This window comes from Hemitrygon akajei, unplaced genomic scaffold, assembly GCF_048418815.1.
Source record: "Hemitrygon akajei unplaced genomic scaffold, sHemAka1.3 Scf000060, whole genome shotgun sequence".
NCBI lineage: Eukaryota > Metazoa > Chordata > Chondrichthyes > Myliobatiformes > Dasyatidae > Hemitrygon > Hemitrygon akajei.
In genome coordinates, this window is record NW_027331946.1 from 5,042,211 (window position 1) to 5,059,282 (window position 17,072).

Below are 17,072 nucleotides of genomic sequence, written 5' to 3' on the forward strand. Positions count from 1 at the left end.
ACATTAGTGAGACCCGATGTAGTCTCTGCATTCTGCTCTCTGTCCCGATGAGATTCTGCAGATGTTGGAGATGCAGAGTAACAGACACAAAATGTTGGAGGAAGTCAGGAGGTCAGGTAGATTCTATAGAGGGGGATAAAGCAAAACAGAGATTTCCTGCCGAGACCCTTCATCAGGACTGGAAGTGGGGAGAGGCCGGAATAAGATGGTGTGGGGACTGGAAAGAGTCCAAGCTGGTAGGTGATAGGTGAAGCCAGATAAGAGTGAAGGTGAGTGGGTGGGGGAGGTGGGAGATGAAGTGAGACGCTGTGAGGTGGTTGGTGGAAAATGCAAAGGGCTGAAAAAAAAGGAATCTGATAGGATAGGAGAGTGGATAATGGGGGAAAAAAAAGTAAAAGCGGAACCAGAGGGAGACAATCCGCAGTGGGGAAGAGAGAAGTGTGGAGACAGAATGGAGGAGACGGGCGTGTGGGTTGATGAAAAAATAGGTAGAGGTAGAATTTAAAGATATAGATGTTCATGTCATTGAGGTGTAAACTACCCGGATGTAATATGAGTTGTTGCTCCTCCAACCTGAGAGTGCACTCATCGTGTTAGTTAAACAATGAACCGGAAGGGAGAGTGGATTAATAATTTTCCCCTGGGATCCCTATTAAATCAATCCTCTCTCACCTTAAACCAGTGCCCTCTGGTCATTGATTCCACAAAAGTGGGTAAAAGGACTGCACACATTCCCCATTTCTGTACACTCATGGTTTGGAACACCTGCATAAGGTCACCTCAATCTCCTGCACTTCAAGGTGTGAAATCCCAACCTGTCCAACCTCTCTCCAGAACTCAGTCCCTCGAGTATCGGCACCATTCTCGTAAATCTCCCCTGCACTCATTCCAGCTTGACGTCCTCTCTCCTGTAGCAGAATGACCAAACACGAGGAAATCTGCAGATGCTGGAAATTCAAACAATACACACAAAATGCTGGTGGAACACAGCAGGCCAGGCAGCATCTACAGGGAGAAGCACTGTCAGTGACGAAGGGTCTCGGCCCGAAAAGTCGACAGTGCTTCTCCCTATAGATGCTGCCTGGCCTGCTGTGTTCCACCAACATTTTGTGCAGAGTGACCAAAACTGAATACAATAATCCAGGCGCTAATACCCTAACCCTAATGCAACCTCACTGGCCTCTTCTCCAGACCATGAGCCATGAGATATCAGACAGAGGCTGCTCAGCCAATCGAGTCTGCTCCGCCATTCCTTCCTGTCCAATTGATTACCTCTCGCAACCCAATTCTCCTGCCTTCTCCCCATAATCTTTGAACATCCATTTAAAATACACTCAATGACTTGGCCGCTACTCCGTTCATGGGAATGAATTCTAAAGATTAAAATTCCTCCTCGTCTCTGCTCTCAGTGGATGCCCTATACATTGAGGGCTGCCCTCTGGTCCCAGACTCACACAGTACAGGGTGCATCTTCTTCACAGCCACTCTGTCGAGGCCTTTCAATATTTAATAGGTTTCGATGAAATCCCCTCTCTTTCTTCCAGACCAGCGAGTACAGGGTCAAAGCCGTCTAATGCTCCTCATACTTAACCATTTCATTCCTGGAATCACCCTCGTGAACGTTCTCCGGACCAGCTCCAATACGAGAGTATCATTTTCTCAGATAACCGGTCGGAAACTGCTCACAGTACACCAAGAGCGATCTGACCAATGCGTTTTAAAGCCACAGTGTCACATCCTTGTTCTTATATGTTAACATTACAGTTGTCATCCTTCATCAACACAATCTGCAAGCAAACCTTTAGGGACTCCTGCTCAAGGATTCCCAAGTACTTATGCACCTCTGATTTTTGAATTTTCTCCCTTTTTTCTTCTACCCACCTATTCCTTCTACAAATTGTTCATGACCGTTCCCTTGCATACACTGTGTTACATCCGCCACTTCGTTGCCTCTTCTGCAAACCTATCGAAGTCCTTCTGCAGACTCTCACTTCTCTCGAAACTACCTGCCCCGTACGTATCCTTGTATCAATTGCAAAGTTCGTCACCAAGGTATCAATTCCATTATCCATATCATTCAGGTTTAACATGAAAAGATGGTGTCTCATTACTGACCCCTACGGAACATCATTAGATACCGACAGCAAAACAGAAATGTCCACATTATTCTGACCCTGTCTCCTTTGTCAGTCAGCCAATCTTCGATCCGAACACGTATCTTTCCTGTAAATCCATGAACTGTCATCTTGTTAAGCAGCCTCACATGCAGCAACTTGGAAACATAGAAACATGAAAATCTTGCAGCACAATATAGGCCCTTCGTCCCACAAAGCTGTGCCAAACATGTCCTTACCTTAGAGCTACCTAGGCTTACCCATAGCCCTCTATTTTTCTGAGCTCCATGTACCTATCCAGGAGTCTCTTAAAAGACCCTATCATTTCGGACTCCACCTCCACCGCCGGCAGCCCATTCCACACACTCACCACTCTCTGCATAAAAATCTTACCCCTGACATCTCCTCTGTACCTACTTCCAAGCACATTTAAACTGTGCCCTCTCGTGTAGTCAGTTCAGCTCTGGGGAAAAGCCTCTGACAATCCACATGATCGTTGCCTCTCATCATCTTATACACATCTATCAGGTCATCTCTCATCCTCCGTCACTCCAAGAAGAACAGGCCAAGTTCATTCAACTTCTTCTCATAAGGAATTCTCCCCAATCCAGGCAACATCGTTGTAAATCGCCTCGGCAACATTTCTATGGCTTCCACGTCCTTCCTGTAGTGAGGCGACCAGGACTGCGCACAGTATTCCAAAATGCGTCTGATCAGGGTCCTATATAGCTGCAACATTAAGTCATGGCTCTTAAGCTCAGTCCAATGGTTGATGAAGGTCAATGCACCGTACGCCTTCTTAACCACGGAGTCAACTTGCTTTGCAACTTTGATTGTCCTATGGACTCGGACCCCAAGATCCCGTTGATTCTCCACACTGTCAAGAGTCTTAGCAATAATGCTATATTCTGCCATCATATTTGACCTACCAAAAATGAACTACCTCACACTTATCTGGGTTGAACTCCATCTACCACTTCTCATCCCAGAACTGCATCCTGTCAATGTCCCACTGTAACCTCTATCATCCTTCCACACTATCCACAGCACCCACAACATTTGTGTCATTAGCAAACTTAATAAACCATCCCTCCACTTCCTCAATCCAGGTCATTTATAAAAATCACAACGAGTAGGGGTCCCAGAACAGATCCCTGAGGCACACCACTGGTCACCGACCTCCATGCAGAATATGACCCGTCTACAACCACTCTTTGCCTTCTGTGGCAAGCCAGTTCTGGATCCACAAAGCAACGTCCACTTGGATCCCATGCCTCCTTGCTCTCTCAACCAGCCTTGCATGGGGTACCTTGTTAAAGATCATCTGACAATCCAAGCAAATAACATCCACTGCCTCTGCTTTATCTATCTTGCCTGTTATTTCCTCAAAATATTCCAAGAGATTTGTCAGACACTATTTCCTGTAAAGGAATCCTGCTGACTTTGTCCTACTTCATCATCCTCCCCAATTACAGTACCCAAAACACTCACCCTTAATACACCCGAACATATTCCTGACCACTGAGATCAGACTAACTGTCCTATAATCTCACTGGACAACATTTTTTTTAAAGTGTTGCTTTCTCAGAATTTTTTTGTTTATGATAGACTGCTTGAAGATTAACACAAATATAATTTCAGACTACTTGTATCACATAGGAATTTGAAAAAAACGACAAATTAACTTTTATTGAATATATTATATTTAATTGCAGAATGGTGCTGATGCTTTGCAGTAGTGCAACTAAGTTAAAAATATTTTGTTAATGATTTTCATTTGTACTCAGTATCCGAGGCTTTTCGCTTAAGTGTCCAACAATAATTCGCAGCGTTGCTGGATTCAGTGGAAACTGCGTGAACAGATGAAGTGTCGGTCATCTTTGGTCGAAATCCCGTTTGGACCGTCGGGGGGAGCTGACAATGGGAAAACAGAAGTAAAAGAGGAACCAGAGGGAGACGATCAGCAGTGGAGAAGAAAGAAGTGGGGAGACAGAATGGAGGAGACGGGCGTCTGGGTTGATGAAAAGAAAAGATGTTCATGCCATCGGGTTGTAATATGAGGTGTTGCTCCTCCAACCTCAGAGTGCACTCATCGTGTTAGCTAAACAATGAACCGGAAGGGAGAGTGGGTTAATAATTTTCCCGTGGGATCCCTATTAAATCAATCCCGACTCACCTTAAACCGGTGCCCTCTAGTTGCTGATTCCACAAAGGTGGGGAAAAGGACTGCACACATTCCCCATTTCTGTACACTCATAGTTTGGAAATCCTGCACAAGGTCAGCCTCAATCTCCTACACTTCAAGGTGTGAAATCCCAACCTGCCAAACCTGTCTCCAGAACTCAGTCCCTCGAGTACCGGCACCATTCCTGGAAATCTCCAATGCACTCATTCCAGCTTAACGTCCTCTCTCCTGTAGCAGAACGACCAAAACTGAATACAATAATCCAGGCGCGGATACCCTGACCATACCCTAACACTAATGCAACCTTACTCGCCACTTCTTCAGACCATGAAGCATGAGATTTCACACAGAGGCTGCTCAGCCAATCGAATCTGCTCCGCCATTCTTTCGTGTCCACTTGATTATCTATCTCAACCCAATTCTCCTGCATTCTCCCCATGATCTTTGAACATCCATTAAAAATACACTCAGTGACTTGGCGTCTGCTCCGTCCGTGGCAATAAATTCTAAAGATTTACCACTCCCTGACTAAAGAATCCCTCCTCATCTCTGCTGTCAGTGGATGCCCTGTATACTGAGGCCGTGGCCTCTGGTCCCAGACTCACACAGTACAGGGTGCATCTTCTTCACAGCCACTCTGTCGAGGCCTTTCAATATTTAATAGGTTTCAATGAGATCCCCTCTCTTTCTTCTGGACCAGCGAGTACAGGTCAAAGCCGTCTAATGCTCCACTTACTTAACCATTTCATTCCTGGAATCACTCTCGTGAACGTTCTCTGGACTAGCTCCAATACCAGAGTATCATTTTCTCAGATAACAGGTCGGAAACTGCTCACAATACAGCAAGTTCGATCTGACCAATGCGTTTTAAAGCTACAGTGTCACATCCTTGTTCTTATATGCTAACATTACTGTTGTCATCCTGAATCAACACAATCTGCAAGCAAAACAACAGGGACTCCTACTCAAGGACTCCCAAGTACCTATGCACCTCTGATTTTTGAATTTTCTCCCATTTTTTTTCTACGCCCCTATTCCTTCTACAAATTGTACATGACCGTTCCCTTGCATACACTGTGTTACATCCGCTACTTCGTTGCCTCTTCTGCAAACCTATCGAAGTCCTTCTGCAGACACCCACTTCTCTCGAAACTACCTGCCCCGTACGTATCCTTGTATCAACTGCAAAGTTCGTCACCAAGGTATCAATTCCATTATCCATATCATTCACATTTAACATGAAAAGATGCGGTCTCATTACTGACCCGTACAGAACGCCATTAGATACCGACAGCAAAACAGAAATGTCCGCATTATTCTGACTCTTTCTTCCTTGTCAGTCAGCCAATCTTCGATCCAAACACGTATCTTTCCTGTAATTCCATGAGCTGTGATCTTGTTAAGCAGCCTCACATGCAGGAACTGGGAAGCATAGAAACATAAAAATCTTGCAGCACAATATAGGCCCTTCGTCCCATAAAGCTGTGCCAAACATGTCCTTACCTTACCATAGCCCTCTTTTTTTCTGAGCTCCATGTACCTATCCAGGAGTCTCTTAAAAGACCCTATCATTTCGGCCTCCACCACCACCGCCGGCAGCCCATTCCACACACTCACCACTCTCTGCGTAAACATCTTACCCCTGACATCTCCTCTGTACCTACTTCCAAGCACATTTAAACTGTGCCCTCTCGTGTAGTCATTTCAGCCCTGGGGAAAAAGCCTCTGACAAACCCCATGATCGATGCCTCTCATCATCTTATACACATCTATCAGGTCATCTCTCATCCACCGTCACTCCAAGGAGAAAAGGCCGAGTTCATTCAACTTCTTCTCATAAGGAATTCTCCCCAATCCAGGCAACATCGTTGTAAATCACTTCAGCAACTTTTCTATGGCTTCCACGTCCTTCCTGTAGTGAGGCGACCAAGACTGCGCACAGTATTCCAAAATGCGTCTGATCAGGGTCCTATATAGCTGCAAACATTAAGTCACGGCTCTTAAACTCAGTCCAATGGTTGATGTATGCCTTCTTAACCACGGAGCCAACTTGCGTTGCAGCTTTGAGTGTCCTATGGACTCGGACACCAAGATCCCTTTGATTCTCCACACTGTCAAGAGTCTTAGCATTAATGCTATATTCTGCCATCATATTTGACCTACCAAAATGAACCACCTCACACTTATCTGGGTTGAACTCCATCTGCCACTTCTCAGCCCAGTTTTGCATCCTGTCAATGTCCCACTGTAACCTCTATCATCCTTCCACACTATCCACAGCACCCACAACATTTGTGTCATTAGCAAACTTAATAAACCATCCCTCCATTTCTTCAGCCAGGACATTTATAAAAATTACGAAGAGTAGGGGTCCCAGAACAGATCCCTGAGGCACACCACTGGTCACCGACCTCCCTGCAGGATATGACCCGTCTGCAACCACTCTTTGCCTTCTGTGGCAAGCCAGTTCTGGATCCACAAAGCAACGTCCTCTTGGATCCCATGCCTCCTTGCTCTCTCAACCAGCCTTGCATGGGGTACCTTGTTAAAGATCATCTGACAATCCATGCAAATAACATCCACTGCCTCTGCTTTATCTATCTTGCCCGTTATTTCCTCAAAATATTCCAAGAGATTTGTCAGACACTATTTCCTGTAAAGGAATCCTGCTGACTTTGTCCTACTTCATCATCCTCCCCAATTACAGTACCCAAAAAACTCACCCTTAATACACCCGAACATATTCCTGACCACTGAGATCAGACTAACTGTCCTATAATCTCACTGGACAACATTTTTTTTAAAGTGTTGCTTTCTCAGAATTTTTTTGTTTATGATAGACTGCTTGAAGATTAACACAAATATAATTTCAGACTACTTGTATCACATAGGAATTTGAAAAAAACGACAAATTAACTTTTATTGAATATATTATATTTAATTGCAGAATGGTGCTGATGCTTTGCAGTAGTGCAACTAAGTTAAAAATATTTTGTTAATGATTTTCATTTGTACTCAGTATCCGAGGCTTTTCGCTTAAGTGTCCAACAATAATTCGCAGCGTTGCTGGATTCAGTGGAAACTGCGTGAACAGATGAAGTGTCGGTCATCTTTGGTCGAAATCCCGTTTGGACCGTCGGGGGGAGCTGACAATGGGAAAACAGAAGTAAAAGAGGAACCAGAGGGAGACGATCAGCAGTGGAGAAGAAAGAAGTGGGGAGACAGAATGGAGGAGACGGGCGTCTGGGTTGATGAAAAGAAAAGATGTTCATGCCATCGGGTTGTAATATGAGGTGTTGCTCCTCCAACCTGAGAGTGCACTCATCGTGTTAGCTAAACAATGAACCGGAAGGGAGAGTGGGTTAATAATTTTCCCGTGGGATCCCTATTAAATCAATCCCGTCTCACCTTAAACCGGTGCCCTCTGGTTGCTGATTCCACAAAGGTGGGGAAAAGGACTGCACACATTCCCCATTTCTGTACACTCATAGTTTGGAAATCCTGCACAAGGTCAGCCTCAATCTCCTACACTTCAAGGTGTGAAATCCCAACCTGCCAAACCTGTCTCCAGAACTCAGTCCCTCGAGTACCGGCACCATTCCTGGAAATCTCCAATGCACTCATTCCAGCTTAACGTCCTCTCTCCTGTAGCAGAACGACCAAAACTGAATACAATAATCCAGGCGCGGATACCCTGACCATACCCTAACACTAATGCAACCTTACTCGCCACTTCTTCAGACCATGAAGCATGAGATTTCACACAGAGGCTGCTCAGCCAATCGAATCTGCTCCGCCATTCTTTCGTGTCCACTTGATTATCTATCTCAACCCAATTCTCCTGCATTCTCCCCATGATCTTTGAACATCCATTAAAAATACACTCAGTGACTTGGCGTCTGCTCCGTCCGTGGCAATAAATTCTAAAGATTTACCACTCCCTGACTAAAGAAATCCCTCCTCAACTCTGCTGTCAGTGGATGCCCTGTATATTGAGGCCGTGGCCTCTGGTCCCGGACTCACACAGTACAGGGTGCATCTTCTTCATAGCCACTTTGTCGAGGCCTTTCAATATTTAATAGGTTTCAATGAGATCCCCTCTCTTTCTTCCAGACCAGCGAGTACAGTGTCAAAGCCGTCTAACGCTCCTCATACGTTAGCCCTTTCGTTGCTCATGAACCTTCTCCGGACCCTCTCCAATACGTGCACATCCGTTTTCGCAGGTTGTAAACTGTTCACAATACACCAAGAGCAATCTGACCAATGCGTTTTAAAGCCACAGTGTCACATCCTTATTCTTATATGCTAACATTACAGTTGTCATCCTTCATCAACTCAATCTGCAAGCAAACCTTTAGGGACTCCTGCTCAAGGACGCCCAAGTACCTATGCACCTCTGATTTTTGAATTTTCTCCCATTTATTTATTTTTTCTCAACGCCCTTATTCCTTCCACAATTGTACATGACCGTACATTTGCATACACTGTACATTTCCGTACATTTCATCCACGTCTTCGTTGCCCGTTTTCCAAACCTATCGAAGTCATTTTGCAGACTGCAGGTTTGCTCTAAACTATCTGTCTCTTATCTGTATCAACTGCAAAGTTCTGTGGATGCTGGGAATCCAAGCAACACAAACACAAAATGCTGGAGGAACCTAGGAGGTCAGGCAGCATATATGGGAAATAGTAAACAGTCGACGTTTCGGGCCCAGACCCTTCGTCAGGACTGGGGGGAAAAAGATGAGACGTCAGAGGAAGAAGTGTGGGGGTGAAAAGGGTAGAAGAAGTGGTCGGTGATGGGTGAAACCGCGAGAGGGGAAGTAGTGAAGGAAAAAAAAACTTAGGATTTTATTTCCTTAACGATTCTCGAAAAATCATTGCTAATGCCTCCACATCTCTTCAGCCACCTCTTTCAGATCTCTGGGGTGTATACCATCTGGTACAGGTAACCTATTTACCTTCAGACCATCTCTGTTTCCCAAGAACCTTCTCCCGAGTAACGTAACTTCACACATTCTGACCACTGACATCTGGTACTTCCGTATTCCTGCCGGGGTCTTCGAGAGATAAGAGTGATGTACAATACTTATTCAGTTCATCTGCCATCACCTTGCACCCCGAGCCCATTACTACCTCTCCATCATCATTTTTCAGTGGTTCGATATCCGCTTACGCCTTTCTTTTACACTATAATTACCTGAAGAAACATTTGGTATCCTCTTTAATATTACCGGCTAGCTCACTTAAGTGTTCCATCTTTTCCTTCTTAATTATTTTAGTTGCATTCTGTGGGTTTTTAAAATCTTCCCAATCCTCCTACATACTAGTAATTTTTGCTCTATGCCCTCTCTTTGGTTTTGATGTTTTCTTTGGTTTCTCTTATCAGCCACTGTTTTGTCACCTTAGCTTTAGAATCCTACTTCCTCTTTGTGATGCATAGAGATTTGAGGAGCGAAGAACATCTCAGACAGAACTACAGTCAGCTCGACTTCTTCGCTCTGCAGAGAATTCAAGGGAAACCTCTTCGCCCACAGAGTGGTGACTATTTGGAACTCATTCACAGGGACAGTGAGAGGTGAACAACAGGGGAGGATTTGAAAGATCTGTTGTGGAACAGAATCACAGGCAGGGTCCAGCCGGCCTGAGTTGACTCTCTGCTGTACACTAGTTGTGTTATAAATTCACTAAGTACCGGAGACAGCGTTTAATATAGAACTGATTTATTTGTCACAGATCTAGGCCCATTAAAGGTGAATGTGCAGCAGAAGAAACTCCTCCCATGCCCAGTGACCAGGGTGCAGAACTAGGTGTGGTGAGCAGCACCAATAATTGCAGAGGTCAGCACCGACAGTCACTCTCGAAATTGCATTCAGCAACACTGATGGATAAATATTCAGCATGCAGCTCATTGAAACTTTCTCCCAGTGTGAACCGGCAGTATGTGGTAAGTGTAACACGCTGTAAGGTTTCACTGCTAAAGTAACGGCCTCTCTGTAATGTTTCGCTGCTGAGGTAATGGTTTCTCTGTAGCAGCAATGTTTAGGTTACGACTAGAGGAAATAGGGCTTTCGAGAGTGGGGCTGTGCAATGAAAGAAATATTCTTTTTTGTGAGTCTGGAAGAGAGATTTTCACGGTTTTTTGCTGGCGAGACATGAGAAGACATGAATGGAGAGAGTGGGCCCTTTTTCTTTTTTTTTTCATTTTCTTTACTAACCCTATAGTCAAAGTCAGAATTATAGAGCTGAATCGTTTAATTGCATATTGTGTATCGTTTGTAATTTCAGGGTACTGATCTGTAACATGGGACACATCACACAGCATCCACCCAAATGAGATTTCTTAAGTTTGGCCGGGCTGGGAGCTATCAGCCCGTATATTAAACTGCCAGCTGAAGTGAAAGATACGTAAGGTTAGATGACTGAGTGGATCGCTTCCCTCATTCACAGCAGATGAACAACCTCTCCACAGTGTGAACTCAATGATGCACTTTTGGTTGATTTGGCTGTGAAAATCTCTCCTAAAGTCTACGCAGGTGATCAGTCTCTACCCAGTGTGAACTCGCTGGTGTCTCTGTAGTTGAGATGACCAAGTGAATCCCTTCCCACACACTGAAGCCTGAATTATTCTTCTGCGTCCAGGCTACGCCGTAGGCTCTACGTAGCCGCGTACCCAACGCTGCACCCTAGGCTGTACCGTATGCGGTAGCCTAACGCGCACATTCCTAAAAATGTAACTACGCGTCGCAGCGACGCAGACGACAAGAACTGTGATTGGCCCACCTGGTAGCAGCCAATTTCCTTTTCTTTTTCAATCTTTTTATTAAGTTTCAAATTTAATAAGCAGAGCAATAATAGTAATGATATAAAGAGATCGGGATTACATTAATAACGGTTAACATGTAAAAACACCAATTCCAAATGACAAATATAGTTTACCCTCCCAATCTCATAGCAACTAACCATGAAAAAGATATTCTATAAGGGGAAAACACCCTAAACTAGAAAAAGAAACACTAAACTAAATAAAAACAAATAGACAACGATTGGGCTGTCATATCACAATGGCTGAAATTATTATTTGTCATTAACTCCGCTCCTCTATAAATGAACAAAACCTTATTACACAAGATTCAAAGGGTCAACTTACATCATATGAATATATTGAATAAATGGTCTCCGAGTCTCTTCAAATTTAACCGAAGGATCCACAGTACCACTCGTATTTTTTCCCAAGTTTAGACATGCTAAGGCTTGGGAAACCCTTTACAATGTAGCAGGGGGATTGGAATCTTTCAAGTAAAATGGGTCTTCTGGCTATTAATGTAACAAATGCAATTAGACGACAAGCTGATGAGGATAGTTGACTAGAGTCTATCACTGGTAGTCCAAATATTGCAGTAATAGGATGTAGTTGTAAATCAATACGCAGAACTACTGAGATAATATCAAATATATCTTTCCAATATTATTTTTAGAAGAGGACTAGACCAGAATATACGTTTCAATGAAGCTACCTCGGAATTACATCTATCACAGACAGGATTTATATGGCAGTAAAAATGAGCTAACTTACCCGTGGTCATATGAGCCCTATGAACCACCTTAAATTGTATGAGGGCATGTCTGACACACACTGAAGAGGTATTTTCTAATTGAAGAATTTTCTCGCATTTCTGTATAGGTAAAGGTATCCGAAGTTCTCTTTCCCACCCATTCTTAATTTTATCAGAATTATCTAAGCGTATTTTCATAATTAAATCATAAATAAATGATAATAAACTCTTCCGATATGGATTTGAACTTTTTTTCCCGTAACTTCAATTTGATGCGATATCGGAACAGAAGGTAAAATAACATTCAAAAAGTTTCTAATCTGTAAATATCTGAAAAAGTGTGATCCAGGCAAATTATATTTATTAGGAAACTGTTCAAAAGACATAAAACAATCATCCATAAATAAGTCACGAAAACATAATTTTCCCTTTGTTTTCCATAAAAGAAAAGCTTGATCAATTTAAATGGTTGAAAGAAAAAAAAGATTTAATAGAACTTGACAGTATATATTTATTCAGTCCAGAAAATTTACAAAATTGAAACCATATTCCTATTGTACGTTTAATTATTGGATTTACCATTTGTTTATTCAATTTAGTAAGTGCAAAGGGGAGAAAAGCCCCTAAATTAGAAGCCAATGAAAACTCCTGTACAGACTCACACTCGAGGTTCATCCATCCTGGACACTGAGTTTCATCCAACTCTTGTGTCCAAAACGTTAAATATCGAATATTAATTGCCCGATAGTAAAATCTAGGTTCCGCCTTCCTTTTTTGACTTCTGTAAATATTTCTTCCTTAAGCAGGAATTTCTATTCTGCTGTATATATGAAGAAATTTTAGAATCAATAATATCAAAAAGAAAGATTTAGGGATAAAAACTGATACTGCATAAAATAGATACAGAAATTTAGGTAAAATAATCATCTTAATAGCATTAATGTAACCAATCAAGGATAAGGACAATGGGAACCATTTAGTAAACAATTGTTTAACATGATCAATTAAGGGTAAACATTAACTTTAAATACATAGTTGTGCTTCTTAGTAATTTTAACACCCAAATAAATAAAATAATCAGCAACCAATCTAAATGATGACTGTCTATACATTGAGACTTGCATATTTAATGGATAAAGCACACTTTTATTAAGATTCAGTTTATAAGCAGAAAAACTACTAAACTGAGCAAGTTGTGTTATTATTGCAGGAATGGATTTTTCTGGATTAGAAATATATAGCGACAGGTCATCTGCATATAGTGATACTTTACGCGTCCCATTCCCATGAGTAACAGCAAATATATTGGGTGAATCACGAATAGCAATTGCCAAGGTCTCCAGGCTAATATCTGATAGTAAGGGTTTCAAAGGACAGCCTTGTCTAGTACCTTGGAAAAGCCTAAAGAAAGGGGACCTCTGATTATTAGTGAAACAGACGCCAAAGGTATATGTTATATCAATTGTATCCAAGATATAAATTTTGGGCTAAAATTAAATTTCTCAAGTATTTTAAAAAAATATTCCCATTCAAATGTATCAAACGCCTTCTCGGCATCGACCGAGATAACACACTCTGGTGTCTTAGATAAAGTAGTGTATACAATGCTCATTAACCTCCAAACATTAAAATGTGTATAATGATTTTTAATAAATCCTGTCTGATGCTTGGAGACAATTTGTGGCAATATCTTCACCAATCTAATTGCTAATATTTGAGAAAGGATTTTAGATTCAACATTCACAAAGATATAGGTCTGTCTGATGCACATTCAGTGAGATCTTCACCACTTTTAGGAATTAAATAAATAGATGCTTCATAAATTGTTTCTGGTAACTTACGTACAAATAAAGCATCTATAAAAATTTTACCTAACCAGCGAGAAAGTAAATCGGAAAAAGATTTTAAAAATTCAGCTGTATACTCATCCAGACCAGGTGCGTTACCAGAATTCATTGAATAAATTGCATTCTTTATTTCCTCTTCAGTAATGGGTGTGTCTAATACTAAATGTTCATCAACTGATAATTTCAGAATATTTAATTTCCTTAAAAAATCATGCATTATGGTAGAATCATCAGGAAATTCTGATATGTATAAATTGGTATAAAATTCTTGAAAAAAAATTGTTAATTTCATCATGGTCAACCGTCAAAGTGCCATCCTGTTTAAGAACCCTATTAATCTGAAGTTTCGCCAAAGCAGTTTTTAATTGGTTAGCCAATAATTTACCCAATTTATCACCAAATATATAAAATGACTCTTAGTTTTAAGTAACTGATTTTCAATCGGGGATGTTAATAACAAATCATGTTGCATCTGAAGTTCAACTCTCTCTTTATAAAGCTCCAAATTGGGAGTAATAGAATATTTTCTATCAATTTCTTTAATCTTATCAACCAATGTACGTATTTCATTATTAATTTGTTTTTTTCAATCCAGCAGAGTGTGAAATAATTTACCCTCGGATATATGTTTTAAAGGCATCGCGTGATATCCCACTGAAAAATTTCTCCCGTTGAGGTAGTTGAAAAGAAAAAGGTAATCTGTCCTTTAATGAAATTAATAAAATTTAAGCTCTGAAGTAAAATAGAGTTGAACCGCTATTGTTTGGTACCAAAGGTTACATCAGTTAACTTAACTGATAATTTCAAAGGTGCATGATCGGAAATGGCAATTGTATCATATTCATAGGCAGTGACAAATGAAACTAATCGAAAATCAATAAAGATGTAAAGGATTCTAGAGTAATTATGATATACATGAGAAAAAAGAGAACTGTTTTTCATTAGGATGTAAAAACCTCCCAATTTCTAAAATTCCAGAGTCAACTAAGAAGGAATTAATAAAAATAGCAGATTTGTTTGTAAGTACCTGATTAGGCACAGCCTTATCCATCATACGTTTCAGACAACAATTAAAATCTCCACCCATTATTACCATATATTCATTTAAATTGGGAAGAAATGCAAAAAAGTGCTTAAAGAATTCAGGATAGTCAGTATTTAGTGCATAAATATTAACCAAAACTAATTTATTGCCATAAAGTTAACCGGTGTTTATAGAAGTCTATCAAATTGGTCTGAAATTATATCATAGTGAACAAATGAAATCTAGGAGTCTATAAAAAAAAGAGACACCTTTCACCTTAGTCGATGAGTTAGAGTGAAACTGCTGGTCTTTCCAAAACCTAAAGAAGCGCTGATTATCCTCCTTACTCACATGAGTCTCCTGCGCAAAAATAATCTGAGCATTCAGTCTATGAAAAACTCTAGAAATCTTCTTCCATTTAATTGGATGATTCAAACCGTTCGTATTACATGAAACAAAATTAATAATGACAAAATCAATTAATAATATCCATTTTCCATAAATAAACCATGTAGTATGTAAAGGGTTAACCATATTGCATAGGAAACTCACGAATCAGGAAGAGGGAAAATAGTTTAAAGAGGAAACGGAAGTTACGACAATACAGACACGTTTGTAGTGTCAATTCAGCCCAAAAGAAAAATACTAGACTAAAAATAGCCTTACCGCCCCCCCCCCCCCACTCAAAGACCGAAAACCTGGCCAATAGACAGTCAGACAACTATCTAAGAACCACCCTACCCCCATCTCCCTTGAGGGCAAATCTCCAAATTAAAAAAAAATAAAAAAACAACCACCCATAGTCAAAATATTATGAGAGGAATGTCAAGCAGATGTTAGAGAAAAACAGCCAATGGCAGACCATTTTAAAATAAAAGGTCTTAAAGAATGACACAAAATACAATCTTAATAATATTTCAAGAAAAAGGAAATAATCAGCAAATCAAAGTCTTAATGATTTTCAAAAGCAAACAATTAAAAATAAAAAAAGTAAAACAATGAAGGAAAAAGAAAGAAACTTTAATATGGAAACATCATAAACATCCGAACGTCAAAACACAGTACGACTGTAATCAACCCAAGGGCAAAGTTCCAAAGTTCCAAATCTATAAGCTGGTTGTTAACTAATAAACCAGATACACACAGACATAAAGGAATGGTAAATTTCATAGACATCCAAGCTTAAATGTTGATCATCAAAACATTAGACATCCGCATTCAAGCTTAGATCTTCGAGAAATTGTTTTGCTTCATCCACGGATTTAAACCATTTGAATGATTCATTGGGCAGAGCAAACCTTAGGTGAAAAGGATGTAACAAAGCTGGACAAAGATTCCTCTGATATAACTCTGACATCACCATTTTAAAATGCAATCTTTCTTGCATAACCTCAGGTCAAAAATCTTCAACAAAATGAAACTTAAGATCCTTCTATAAGCTTCACAATTGTTTCTAAAGTTATCGGTTCTTTCGTCTGTTTCGATTCTTTTGCTCTAGACATTTCAGCAAGTTGAGAATAATTCAAATAGTTAAAAAGAAAAATTCTGCATGTTTAGACCCCTTTAGAATAAGTATAAGAAGATCCTTTAAGGGGTGTTTGTAGGTTAAAAAGACGTAAAAGGTTTGGAGCAAAGCCTAGAAGCGGTTTACTCCATGAGCGCCATCTTGAGACTCCCCGAAACTTAAGATTCTGATGCTCAGTAACTGCTTTCTGACGAGCAATCCGAATGAATTGCTCCTTAGTATTCAGATTGTGACATCGAAGAATTACATGACGCGGTTTTAACCCTTTTGATCGTTTTGGTTTCAGCGCCCGATGTGCGCGGTCGAGCGCAGGAAGAGAAGAAAAAACCTCCGAGCCAAAGACCTCCATTGAGAATTGAGAAAAAAACTGAGTAAGATCCCGGCTTTCAACGTCCTCACTGAGTCTATTATCCGCAAATTCAGTCTGTGGCTTCGACTCTCCAAATCAATAATCTTGACTTTATTCTGCTCCAATGTATGAGTGGTCAAAGTTCATTTCTTTTCCAAAGAATTAAATTTGTGATCTATCTGTTTTTCAGCTTTAATAAGTGCTGAAATTTGTCGCTGCTGTTTTTCGTTCTTCTTTTCAAGTGTTGCCAAACCACCTTCGCTCTCCTTTAACCATACTTCCAAGGTAGTAAACCTTTTAGCAAGTTTTTCATCCAAAAGATTCGAGATAGCTGGTAAAGTAAGTTGAAAATTTTAGGCTGTTCAAAGTCATCTTCTTTCTTTCCATTTCCACTGCCGGTTCCCTTGCCTTCGGCTAATGCCTTTGTTTCTCTGTAAGCCATTTCAGTCGATTAAAATTCAAATTCAAACAT

General features: G+C 40.8%; 1 protein-coding gene across 1 annotated transcript in view; it reads right to left on the reverse strand.

Annotated features, from left to right (window-relative positions):
• LOC140721733 (NACHT, LRR and PYD domains-containing protein 3-like) overlaps nucleotides 1-17,072 on the reverse strand; it is a 943,069-nt gene that overhangs the window by 493,089 nt on the left and 432,908 nt on the right. The gene's annotated exons all lie outside the window — the stretch shown is intronic.